The sequence below is a fragment of the Chinchilla lanigera genome, unplaced genomic scaffold (genome assembly GCF_000276665.1).
Source record: "Chinchilla lanigera isolate Chin_1 unplaced genomic scaffold, ChiLan1.0 scaffold00011, whole genome shotgun sequence".
Lineage (NCBI taxonomy): Eukaryota > Metazoa > Chordata > Mammalia > Rodentia > Chinchillidae > Chinchilla > Chinchilla lanigera.
The window spans coordinates 19,677,106-19,689,824 of NW_004955412.1; the positions used below are offsets into that span (position 1 = coordinate 19,677,106).

The following is a 12,719-nucleotide window of genomic DNA, read 5'->3' on the forward strand; positions in this document are numbered from 1 at the left end:
TAATGAAGTTATGAGAAGTGTCCCAGTGAGATTCCCAGAAGGTGGTACCCTCCCATTGTTTTAGCAAGAATTTATCCTCAGTGGTGTTTTTCACAAGAGTACAGTTTTGTCCTTTGCTTATAATGTTGTCCAGAAAGAGAAAGGAACAAGGTGGGATTAGTATGACCTTAGCAGAAACCCCTAGAGTAAAGAAGCCGGCAGTCCATATGGAGGTAGGGTGGGAAGTTCACAAGGAAAATACTTCCTTGTTGGTTAAATTTTGGGGGTCATTTGAGGGAACAGTGGGGGTATAGGAGGTGCGGTTGATATAAGTGTCACATTTAAAGGGGAAGTCTAGATTACTGGGGTGTAGCCACTTGATTTAGACCAAGGAAGTGAAACTATGCACAGAGGAGCAAAAATTTGGAAAGTAATTTGGCTATAAATAGGCCCATGTACAGGTGAGACTGAGGAATGATTACCAAAGATACTCTGATGAGAGGTGGCCCAGGCAGTGTGATATATGAAGCCAGATAGTTGGGCCCAACCACTGGTGCCCCTGGAAATGCCAGTCCTGGAAACTACCTGGAGTTTGTAGGCATACCCAGCAAGGTGGCTTGAGACTTTTTAAATTGAGTGACAATTGACTGGAGAGCCACTAGGATAGTCAGGGTATTAGTGCTGGCAAGAAGGAAGACAAAGGGACAGGATGTATAGTGGGAAAAAGTTTAACCCTTATCGGGGCCATAAATTGAGAAGGGTAAGTAGGAGGCAGAGTACAGACTGAAAGCTGAAAACTTGTAGGATTCGATCCCAGAATTGAGAAACAGAGGTAGGCTCAGGCCTCAAGATTTTATTTGTGTTTTTGTTGTTGTTGTTGTTGTTGTTGTTGTTTTTTTCTGGTACCAGGAATCAAACTCACAACCTTGCGCTTGCCAGGCAGGCGCTATGCTGCTGAGCTAAATCCCCAGTCCCAGGCCTCAGGATTTTAGAAGCTGGGGGTTGGGGGGTAACTGTGCCTGAGTGCTGTGGAAACAGAAAACAAAGAGAGACCACAGTTGTGGGCCATTTGAGTTGGCTTCTGAGGATGTAACAGCCTTTTCTCTGGACAGATAAACACATGGTGACAGGCCTTATAGTTTAACCTTGTAGGCCTTGTAATTTAAGTACTCTTAAGTTGGAGGGGTGAGCAAGACTTGGAAAGGTATGGTCCAAACAGCCTTGAGTGGTTTTCTGTCCTGTGGGAGGGTTTTCTGTCCTGGGGTTAAGGGTGAGTTCAAGAAGGTGGGAGTCCAGCTCTTCCTGGTATTCAGTGATAATCCATCCCAGTGAGATACCAAGATAGGTAGTGGGCCTCAAGATCTAACAAGAGGTCAGTTTGAAGAAAGGGTTTATCATAGAGAACTTTAAAAGGACTGATAAGGTCTTCTACTAAGGCCAAAATCTCAGGAGTATTATGGGCAGCAAGGAGACCCTTTCTCTCCAGATGGCTGCATGGTGTGGGCCCCATGGAAAGCATAGGCCAAATCTGTATGCATAGATAGGAAGTTTCATCCCTGCTGCAGTTGGAAAGCCCTAGTGAGAGGAATTAGCTGTGTTCTGAGGAGGATGTGGAACTCCATGAGGCTCATTATTGCATACCCTGACAGTGCACGTTCCTCTATCATGAACTGTTGCCATCTGTGAAGCAGGTAGCCTGACAGTGTAAAAGCAGAGGATCCTGTAAGTCTGATCTAGCCCTGGACATAAGGGTAATTGTCTCCCACAGGAATGTTGTAAAGGGCCCTGGGATCTGGTAACAGAGCACAGTAGTAGGATCTAGGGTTTGACAGGCCTTAGGGTAAGCTTTGGAGTCTGTAGGAGAATACAGTACAATACAATACAATACAACTTACATGTTCCTGTTATTATAGCTACATAGCAAGTCATCCCTAAACTTAGAGGCATAAAACAACTATTTAGCAACTCAATGAATGTGCAGCAAGGGTAGTTGTTTCTGCCATATGGCATCTGGGGTCTCAATTGGGAAGACCTAAAGTGGATGGAGATTGGAATCTGTAAATGTCTCCGCACACGTTTAGTGATTGATGCTGGCTGTCATCTGGGACTCCATCTGAGACTATCATTTAGAAAACCTGCAAATGCTTTTCCATGTGTCTTACACTTCCTCACAGCATGGCACCCTCAAGGTCATGGAGCTTAAGACTCCCAATTCAGTGGCCCAGCTAACAATGAAGAAGCTATATCACATTTTGTGACCTAGTCACAGAAATCACATAGTGTTATTTTCATCATTTGATATTGGTTACAGATGAGTCACAGGCAGGGCGTGGTGGTACACTGCTGTAATCCCAGCAGTTGGGAGGCTGAAGCAGGAGGATCAGTGGGAGTTTGAGGCCAGCCAGGGCTACATAGTGAGTTCAAGGATAACCTGCATTACAAAGCAAGACCCTATCTAAAAAACAAAGAGTCACAGCCCACCTACAGTCAAAGGAAAGTAACTCAGACTCTCTGGTAATGGGATTGTGGAAATGATATAGAGAGCATTTAAGACAGGAGACATTAGACAACCAGCGGATAACCTGTCACGTTCCCCTCCATTACACTCCCTGTGTATGGATGTTTTCCTAGATCCATGTCTTTTCTTCTCCCACTCTCTAACTCACCAGCACCTGCTTTTTAAATCTAACTTCTGCTTATTCTTCAAGCTTCATGGCAAATGCTGTTCGTTCATTTGGATCCAAGTGTCTTCTTAATACAAGTCAAGTGTCCACCATATCAGGCTGCTTTCCTCCCCATTGGTCCCTTTGACTCACCAATAGCTGGTTAGGGGAGGTGAACGTCACATGCATAAACTCTGAGTTCCTTCACCTGAGTTCAAAACCTGGATCTGCCATTTACTGTGTAAACTTGACCAATCTGCTCATTTATAAAGCTTTAGTTTCTACATCTACAAAATACAAGATCATTACATTCTTTTGTCTTCCTGAGACAGGGTTTCACTATGCAGTTCAGCCTGGTCTTGAACCCACTTTGTAGCCCAGGTTGGCCTTGAACTCACAGTGATCCTCCAGCCTCATCTTCTTGAGTGCTAGGATTACAGGCATGCACCACCAGTCCTGGCTCATTACGCTCAGGTTTGTTTTTGTCTTTTTGAGACAGGGTCTGGTTATGCAGTTCAGGCTGGCCTTGAGCTCACTTTGTAGCCCAGGCTGGCCTCAAACTCACAATGATCCTCCTGCCTCAGCCTTCCAAGTGCTGGGATTACAGCTGTGCACCTCCATGCCCGGCTCAACACTCAGTTTTTTTTTAATTTATTTATTTATTTATTTATTTATTTATTTTTGGTCTTTTTGAGACAGGGTCTCGCTATGCAGCTCAGGCGGGCCTTGAACTCACTTTGTAGCCCAGGCTGGTCTCAAAATCTCAATGATCCTCCTGCCTCAGCCTCCGGAGTGCTGGAATTACAGGCATGCAGAAGGGCTGTTGTTTTATGTATCACTATGCTAAGGAGATGTTACTTAAATGTTACTTAAATCCCACATGTAAGATGGGCCAAATTCCCATTCTATATCTGTTTGAGCAGAGCACAAAAAAAGAAACCCGAATAACAACATTCAGGGGTGTTACTGACTTGGTGTGTGATAGCACTTTCTAACACAGAGTCCTTCAACTACTGAAATGAGTGACTTGTTTTCGGAAACACTGACAGGTTATTTAGTCACTGAATAATCACCAGTTGCAAGGAAGATTCAAAAAGTAGCAAAGAGTTGGATTCCGATTACTCTTCTAAGATTTCATAATAAAAAGCCAAGGCTCAAGAGCCCAGGTAGATGTACACTGTGAGAAGTGCTTGACAGCAGCGGCAGGCTGAATCGTCCGGGCTCTAAAGAGAAGAAAACCTAGAGGTGCTGTCTCTGGGGGTGGAGAACGGCGTATCCCTTTGTTTAGTGTGAAGATCAGTAGCATAAGTATGGCTGGGCCACAGAGAGAAGAGCATAGAAAAAAATGCCTTATATTCTACAGCTTCTTGAATCTTCACCAGGATGTAGGAAGACCCTCTTAGTATTCTCTGATTTTTCAAATGGAAAAATAAAGCCTGTCTCCGTAACTGGAAGTGTGTATGTGTCCTCTGTGACATCCCTTCTGTATTCAGGATGGAGATGTTCTTTCTACGGGTTAACAGAGAGGCAAAGTCACACAGACAGTAGCCAGGAGGTTAGGAAAACTAGTGGAATAGGTGCAGAGCCATCGCAAACTCATGCCTTTCGAATTCTCAGACACAACAGCACACAGTGTTTGTGTCACCTGGGTGGAGACCCTATGTTCCTCTTATTAGAGAGTCACTCATCTCTGATAGAAGGCTCGCCTAAGACTTAAAGCTACCGATACAAAAATCTTCTAAACATTCCTGCAAGCAAACTTCTGCATTTTCAGTTTTTTCAAGAAAGGAGAATATGCGTAGGCTTTCAGGACAGAAATCGCTATACTTCCCAAGGGCAGCTGGCTGGGGAGTAGCTGAAGAGCAGGGTGGCCATGAGAAGAATGTGGGAACAAGTGTGAGGGCTGAAAAGGAATTAAAGATGACTCTTCCAAACGATGGGTTTTGATTTTTTTCACGACTATATTGAGCTTTTACATTTGTATTTTTATAACCACATGCTTGCAGTACAAAAGGATTACATCATACAACTGGTACATGTACATAACACATCTAATTCTTTTCTTCCTCCCCGCTTCCCCCATCCCTTCATCCTCGCACATCCCCTCTTCCCTCATCTGTCAGTGCATTTATTTATTTATTTATTTATTTATTTATTTATTTATTTATTTATTTTGAGGCAAGGTAGTGCAGGCTGGCCTTGAACTCTTGAGGATCCTCCTGTCTCAGCCTCCTGAGTGCTGGGATTACAGATGTGTGTTACCACACGTGGTTGTCAGTACATTTATGACAGAATTGACAATGGTAGATTCTACAGTGAGTATCTTAGAAATAAGACCACTCATTTGCCTTTGACTCTTAGACAAACCCAGACAGATAATTTGCCTTTTTCTTTTTTTTTTTTTTTTTTTTTTTTTTGGTGCTGGGAATCAGACTCAGAATTTTGTCTTTTTAAGACAGGGTCTCGCTATACAGTTCAGGCTGTCCTTGAGTCTCCTTTGTAGCCCAGGCTGGCCTTGAACTCAAAACGATCCTCCTGCCTCAGCCTCCCGAGTGCTGAGATTACATGCCTGGCATCAGACAGATAATTTAAACTGGTTATTTCTGGACATACTCTTCTTATTCTACTCCCACTCTTTCCTTTCCATTCTTTCCCTCCCTTCCCCTCTCTTCTCCTTCCCTTCCCCAGCCCTTCATGTTCATAATCCTGCCAATGATACCAAGATATATTTATTAGTTTTGCCATTTACAGTAGATTTAGACACTTATCTTTATTTTTTTTACAACATCTAAAAAAGCCTGCTGTCTAGACATCGAAGATAATCAGGAAACTGATAAATACGTTCTAACGCTCCCAACAGGGCGCAGGGTGCTCTAGAGTGCAAAGTAATCACTTCTTGGCCTTTTGGCCAAGAACAAGTGTAGTGTCGAGTACAAAGTAGTAAATCAATAGCTTCCTTTATGGAAGAAGAAACTCAAATAGGAAAATACAGAGTGCTGAAAGCAATCCACAAGGGGACTGCACAAAAGGCAAATCAGCCAGACACGTCATCACAGGCACTGAAGTTGCCCTATGAATAGCTGACAAAACTCTGACAACTCAATTAAGACTCCAGAATCTGCTCAGGAAAGTAAGAATAACGAAGATTTTAAATCATCCATAGGGAAAACAGTTGTTCGAACTCATCAAAACTTAAAAAAAAACACTAATAATGGAATATGCATGCAAAAAAGAGGCGAACTGTATAGCTATTTGGCTACCCATGGAAAAGCGAACAAAATGAAGCAAGAGGTAAATTTAGACAGATCCTGTCCGCAGGGCAATCCTGCCACAATAGGGGCACAACATGAAGAGACCCAAGCACGAAGAAAATATTGAGAGATGAGGATACGAACATTAAAATAGCAGGTTTCAGATTTGTCACTGAACTGACGGTGGGTGACAGACTGGACGCGTATTGTGGCTCCTGCATGTGCAGCCCCAGACCCACCTGGGCCAGGAGTGCGAGGAGCCAGAAGCTGCTGTGCGGAGTCTTGCGTGCTTTTGTATAATCTAATCAGCGGGTTGCTCCTCTTTGACAGAAGAAATCTGAAGCAAGTGCAAGAAAAAGTATTCATAGGGAGATACAGAAACCCTTTCTGCCTATCCACAGACTGTGAACAGTTTCTGAAGCGATTCCTTGTCAGAAACCCAAAGAAGCGTGGCACTGGGGAGCAGATCGTGGAGAAGTGGATACATGAAGGGCATGAAGGAGATGAACTTGAAACAGTCCTTGGACCAGAGCTAAACATCTCAGACCAGAAGAGAATAAATATGAAGGCTGTTGTGGGATTCTCAGAAAAAGAAATTCATGAATCTCCTTCAGAGAGGAAATGTGACAAAAACCCAGCTACCCATACTTTGCTGGGGAGAAAACCCAAGTGGGACTCCCCTGATTCCAGGGCTAGCAGACCCTCACTTGTACTGTGACAGACCTACTGCAGATAGGCTCTCAGCGAGGCATACGTGAGAGACAGCAGCACCTGGTCAGCAGCCTCATGGTCAAAGTCACTTCAGAAATGCAGACTTGAAAACAACCGGCATTGAACTACGCAGAAGTGAAGTCGGGCGTACACACCATCACAGGAACTGAAGTTGTGACTAAAATAATCAAGGAAAACCCCGTGAGACTTCAGGAGCTCCTCAGAGAAGTAATAGTAATGAAGATTCTAAATCATCCAAATAGAATACAGTTGTTCAAAGTCGTTGAAACTTAAATACTCTACTTAGTGGGAACATGCAAGTCCTCAGATATGAGTATTTGAGTTTTGGGGGGTTTTTTGCTATATGAGTATTTTGTTACCCATGGAAAAACAAATGAAAAGCAAGAGCTAAATTTAGGCAAATCCTCTCTACAGGCTAATGCTGCCAGAATAGGGCACAGCACAGATAGACCTCAAGGCAGAGAATACACTGTTAGGTGGGGATACGAACATTAAAATAGCAGACTTTGGATTCAGCACTGGATTTATTGTTGGCAATAAAGTGGACACATCTTGTGGCACTCCCACATCTGCAGCCCCCGAGATCAGCCTGGGCAGGAAGCACAAAGACTGGAGATGATGTTTGGACTCTCGGTATCATTTTGTAAACTCTAGTGTGTTGCTCCCCTTTGACAGACAAAGTATGCAGGAAGTGATGGACAGTGTGATCAGAGGGAGATACGCAATTCTATCCACAGACTGTGGGCAGTTTCTCAAACGAATCTTTGTCGTGAACCCAAAGGAGTGTAGCACTCTAGATGAGATCATGGAGGAGAAGCTGTGAGATGAATCTGAAACATTCTGGACCAGAGCGAAATATCTCAGACCAGAAAAGAATAAATGTGACGACTGTTATGGGATTTTCAGAAGAAGAAATTCACGAATCTCCTTCAGAGAGGAAATGTGACAAACACTCGGCTACCTATATTTTGCTGGGGAAAAACCTGAGTGGGACCCCCTGACTCCAGTGCTAGCAGCTATCTTTCACTCGCTAGTGTGCGGCCAGGCAGTAACCTCAGCAGAAGCACTGGCTGGGCTCCTGGCCATGAAGTGCAAACAAGCTTGTCTTGCAGCAGGACTCAGAGACTGCACCCTGCTGGCCACACTGTGCCAGCTACTCCCTCAGCTGTGGCCCATCCAAAGAAGAGTCAGAGGAGCACCGCAGAGACTGACCTCAGGAAGGTGAAATTCCCTCCCGGAAATCTATAGAAGAGCTGTCAAGAGCCAGAAAATTATTGCAGCCAGTTCTGTGTGTGGGAACCCAAGTAATCCTGACAAAGCAGACACCCTTGAACGTGAGAAAAAGCCCAGCTGTGCCCTGTAGTGGCAGCACAGAATTGTTTGGAACGATGGAGCAAAACCCTTACGTTTGCATTGAGAGACCTTCTGCAGATAGGCACTCAGTGATTTATAATCTGAAAGACAGCAGCACCATTCCTGATCAGAAAACCACAGTGGCTTCAACCCCTAGTATTAGCAGTGCAACAACCCAGGCTGGCATCCACTCACCACAAAGCAACCCCCGTGGTTGTACTTTGTACTATCAGCCCCAGGAGGGAGGAGCTGCAACATACAACCACCCACCTCCCTCGCCCAGCCTGTCTCAGGACGACACACCACTGTCCCTGCTCAACGTCGAGGATCCTATGATCTCTTTACCAAGTTAACTTTAGGACTCAGAGGCATCACAAAGTATCTGCCAAAGTATGAAAAGAAGCAAAACCTCAGCCCTCCATTTCCCTTGGAAAATGAAAACCACTAGTTCCATGGATCGCAGGGACATGCTGAGGGAGATCCAAAATGTCCTGGCTGCACATAACTGCTTCTCTGAGCAGAGTGAGCGCTTCCATTCCTTCTCTATCCACGGTGAGGGGCCTGGGAGCAGCCTGGGCGGTGGGAGATGGAGGAGTCTGTAGGACTGTCTCGGAACGGGGTCCACGTGAAGCGAAAGGCAGGCACATCTGCAGCATTTAAAAACATTGCTTCCACAATTGCCAGTGAGCTAAAACTGTAGCCTTATTAATTATCATTTAAATAAAGTAGCAATGAGAGTGTTTTCCTGAACACTGGTGGAAATGCATAGAATAATGTTTAGGCAATAACATCTGCATCTTCTAAATCACGACTTAAAGTCTGAGGATGAGAAAAAAACATTCTCACAGCATACATTCATGTTTGCCTTCACTGTCCATCTGTCTTTTGTAGAAGTTTCCTGCCCTAGGGCCTTGGTGCAAAACAGCTTACGTTCTTCTCATGATCTCCCGCAACACCTCCATCACCTGTGGCAGGTGTTAGGTATTTTGTGTTAGGGACTTGATGGACTTCAGTAACTTTCCACTGAGTGGTAGATTAGACAGCAGAGGTGGAAGGCAGGGTGACACACACACCAGTCACCGCAGGCCTGGAACTGGTGTGCAGGTCTAGTGCTGCAGTTCCTTTCCCTTAAACTGGCCACGTACCCACGCCCACAGCAACTCTGGAAGTCACTTATTAGAGCTCTTGGAAGCCCCATGAGACTCGGTCCCTAAATAATGTGTAGAACACAGTCTCCCTTGAACTAGAACTCTGCCACCTAGAACTACCCTGGATTTGTTATTCTGTTTGTTACAACAGCTCCCGTACCTTAAGTAACATAATGGTGCATTCCATTTCTATGATCTTGGTATGCTAAAATCTCAAAAATGTTTGTGACCTGGTTTCTGAGAATACACAGTCTTTCAGAGGAAAGGTGCAGCAGATATTCATGAGACCCGCAAGGGCCCCTTGTGCTTTGATCGCATGTTTTCGGTTTCCGGCTGCATCTGTCTTCAAGTTTTTCTTTTGGACAGCAGCCCAGTGACCACTGAGCAGGGCTACTGTCTGGTCCAGAGATGAGTACCTAGAAAGTGAACACAGGGCTTCTGTTAGAGGCCTTCATCCATGAACCTAACTTCTTAAGTGTTTTTTTTTGTTATTTTTTGGTTTTGATTTTTGAGACAGCATCTCACCATGTAGTTCAGGCTGGCCTCGAACTCACAGTGCTCTTCCTGCCTCAGCCTCCTGAGTGCTGCCCGGCTAAAATCATTTTAGACTCAGTCTGTTCTGTGCTCTCAATGCACTGCATTTCCCTCAGCAAAGGGTCATCTCATTGTACTTTTTCGATAAGGGTCTCTCTTTTTTTTTTGGTACCAGGAATTGAACTCATGACCTCAGGCTTGCCAGGCAAGCGCTTATGCCACTGAGCTATGTCCCCGGCCAAGGGTCTCTCAAGGGAACGCCTGTTGTCTTGTTCAGCTCCCTGTCGCCAATACCCAACACTATAACTGGCTGCTAGGAGGTACTCGGGGACTTGAATTAATTTTTCTTTGGGTCAGGAACAGGATTTCTGAACTACTGTGATACAGAGTTTAGGCTGTTCTGTAGGAGTAGTACTCATTAAACCATGTCCAAAAACTACAAGTAATATCTTAAACCCATTTTAGAAATGTTCCTGGGGCAGCACTCTCAGCCAGGAATACAGCCGGCTAAGCGCTGAACAGCGCTAGGATGTCCACTTCGGGGACACAGTACTTTGTTCCGTGAACCACGGCTCTAGCTGAAGCAGGCGCTCTGATTCGCAGCGGGGGCATCACCAGTGCCCACTGGGCACCCTTGCAGTCCTGGCCTCCTCTCAGATAAGGCTTCCAAACATAGAGGATCAACTCAAATGCAGTATTTACCCCATTTAAGTCTATAATTACTTTTTAAATATACTTTTTCAGCTCCATTTGGTTTTGGCAAGGGTAAAAAAATCACGACAATTCTATTCACTATGATTGTGCATATGTCTCAAACATGATTATTTTATAAGGTAGTAGTAAGGGCCTGGAGAAGCAGTAGTTTAGCGGGTAAGGGTAAAGGCTTGGGAGTTTGATAGATTTAGATTTTAATTCAGGTGCAACACTTTCTAGCTTTGTGAACCTGGGCATGTGACTGGAACTCTGAGCCTGTTTTCTTACATGTAAAGTTTGAGTGAAGCTGGATGTGGTGGTGCACAGCTGTAATCCCAGCACTCAGGAGGCTGAGGCAGGAGGACCACTCTGCAAGTTTGAGGCCTGGCTGTGCTACTACATAGCGAGTTCAAGGCCAGCCTGAACTACATAGTGAGACCCTGTTTTTTAAAAAGAAAAAAGTTTGAGTGAAAACAGCATTCGCAGGCTGGGGATATAGCTCTGCAGCACAGCACCTGCCTGGTAAGGGCAAGGTCCTGAGTTTGATTCCCAGTATCTACAAAAAAAGAAAAGAAAAGAGCATTCACTCAAAGGGATGTTGGTGACAAAGGTAATTCTGAACCTTTCTTTGGGGTTCTGCTACTTACAATAGATGATATACTCCCACACTCAATTCTAGAGATCAACGCAATGCTTCCCTGACTGGGAATATGGTACCATTTGCTTTCAAGACTATCATACATATTGTAAGAGAGACAGCTGCCTTTCCTTCAAGGTGCTCATAATCTAAGCATCACCTAAGACCTTTCAATGTAGATACAAGTAGATGGAAACATAGTTCTCATACTAAACTGAACAAACAGATGTTCTAATACAATATCCAAACAAATGTCCATAGGAAGAAACCAGAGGTAAATTATTACCTTTCCAGGCTAAGCAGGGTGGCACATGCCTATAATCTCAAATACTTGGGAGGCTGAGGCAAGAGGTCTGCAAATGCAAAGCTGGCTTGGACTTAATAAGAGCCTAGATAGGACCCTCAATGCAACTTCAGCTCTGTCTGAAAATGAAAAATTTTTCAAAGAGCTGAGGATGTAGCCTAGTGGTGGAGAGCCCCTAGAACTGTGGAGAAGAAAAAAGCACCAGCCCATAGCGCTGGCTCCAGGCAGGACGGCATGGCAGAGGGGCACAGCAGAGGAGAAAAGAGCTCGTGGGATGGTGGTGGGAAGCAGAGCAATCAAGGGAGGAGGGAGGCCACCTCCACCAGGCTTCACCTCCCAAATCACAGTTAGCTATAAACTCCTTAGTGGCTTAATCCGCTCATGGGCCAGTTTTTGAGACTGCATTCCAGGGATGAATTGGAGGGGGTGCAGTGTGTGACAGCCATAGTGGGTCCTATCTAAGCTCAACGTCTTCCTAAAAGGCATCCCTAGGAGACCGAGCTCTCCCATTTGTCCGCAAGGGACCTCACGCCTGCGCTAGACCGGGGCGTCCAACCAACACTAGAGGGCGCTGGGCCCAAAAACCTTTAGGCATCTGGACAGCGAACAGGGCGAGCGAGAGGGAAACTCAAGGCTCTCGAGAGAAGCGCTCAACGGAAAGCCGAGGACGGTCCATCTCTCGATCGGGAAGGCGGGCGGGAGGGGTGGTGGCAGAGCTTCCCAGAAAAGAAAAAGGTAGGGGGCGCTTACAATCTGTGTGGATTAGACCAGCGCCACACCGTGAGATTAAGGGCGCCCCAGAAGCTCAGCGAAGTGGCCTTGTATCCTATCTGCCTCCGCGGACCGCTTCTGATCGGCTGCCCTCCGACTGTGCTGGTGAGCGCCCCGGCGGTTACAAATGGGGATAATCGCTGTCCACGAAAGGCCCAGGAAATCTCCAGGGGTGGTACCCCTAAGGGCAGCTACGAGTTGGGAGTCCGCTCGGCAGCCTGCGGGTCTGGCCTGAGAGTAGCCCCAGCCACAGACCCTCGGTTACCGCCGTGACGATGGGTCGACGAGAGAAAGCAGCTCCCCTTCGGGACACCAAACGCCGTGCGAAACGGCGTTGCGGGGACGGGGCTGGTAACAGGGAAGTCAAAGAATGTAAGAAAAAGGCAGAGTCGAAGGCAAGACTGAGTAGGCGCCCTGCACGACAGGGGGCTTGCTGCTAGGGACGTTTGCGCACGGGGGCGGCGGGGCGACGTTCTTACAGAAGGGCGGGCTGTAGGAGGCCGTGGCTTACTGGACCGCAGCGCCACGCACAAGCGGACCGGACGGGGCTTCCTCTAGCGCGTTCTTCGGGAAGGCCGTCAGCAGGGACGACGCCTAACGGCTCCTCGCTGTTTCAGGACGGCCGTTGGCCCACGCCGTCCCGCGCCGCCGCGG

General features: G+C 46.2%; 1 pseudogene; it reads left to right on the forward strand.

The window, feature by feature from the left end:
* Positions 1-432: 432 nt before the first annotated feature.
* On the forward strand, positions 433-10,707 carry LOC106147858 (annotated as a pseudogene).
* Positions 10,708-12,719: the final 2,012 nt, after the last annotated feature.